Below are 1064 nucleotides of genomic sequence, written 5' to 3' on the forward strand. Positions count from 1 at the left end.
GGCGGGGGGGCGGGGTGTGGCGGGGAGGGGGTGCGCGGTGACACGGGGGCGCCAGCGGCGGGGTGTGCAGGGAGCACCGGGAGTGTCCTGCACGGTGACGGTGTGTGGCACCCCGGGCTGTGCAGTGATGGTGACACTGGGTGACACGCTGTGGGCCGTGCAGTGACAGTGACACTGGGTGATCCACTGTGGGCCGGCAGTGACGGTGACAGTGGGTGACACCCCGTGGGCCACGCAGTGACATAGCATTGTGTGACAGCGCCAGCACCAGGCGCTGACGGTGACTCTGTGTGACAATCCACGGGAGCTGCAGTGACACTGCGTGGCACCCGGCGGCCCCGCAGTGACAGTGACACCCTGTGCACTGCGCGGTGACAGTGACACCATGTGACACTCCGGGGAGCAACAGTGAAGCTGTGCAACACCGCAGGGCTGCACAGCAGCTCCGTGTGACACGAGTGGGGCTGTGCAGCCACGGTGACACTATGTGCCACCCCAGGGAGGTGTGCAGTGACACTGACACTGTGCCACACCCCGGGGGCCGTGCAGTGACAGCGACACCTGTGACAACAGACGCCATGCAGTGACACTGGTGACACCACACTCACCCCAGCCCGACCTGTTTCCCCTTGTGGGTATTGAGGCACCCACCCAGTTCACACCTGGGGACAAATGTCCCATGGGAGGACATCACCCTGTACCTGCAGCTTCGTGAGGGGACATCTGACCCCACCCTCTGCCCCAGCGGGTGTCACATGGAGGGTGTGCCAAGGAAGGGGGCTCCAGGAATGGGGTACAGCAGGGAAGGGGGGCTCTGAGGAAGGGGTTACCCCAGGGAGGGGGTGCTCTGTGAAGGGGGTGCTCCAGGGCTGGAGCTCCAAGAAAAGGAGGTTTCAGGAATAGGGAAGGGGATGCTCCGAGGAAGGGGTGCAGAGGAGAGGGGGGACCCCAGGAAGGGGGTACATTGGGGAAGGAAGTGCTCAGTGGGGGCTGCTCGGGTTCGGAGGGGGGTGCAGGAGCAGGGGTGCGGCAGGAGGAGGGTCCGTCTGTCACGAGCCCCCGCC

This window comes from Geospiza fortis, unplaced genomic scaffold (genome assembly GCF_000277835.1).
Source record: "Geospiza fortis unplaced genomic scaffold, GeoFor_1.0 scaffold373, whole genome shotgun sequence".
In the NCBI taxonomy this organism is placed as follows: Eukaryota; Metazoa; Chordata; class Aves; order Passeriformes; family Thraupidae; genus Geospiza; species Geospiza fortis.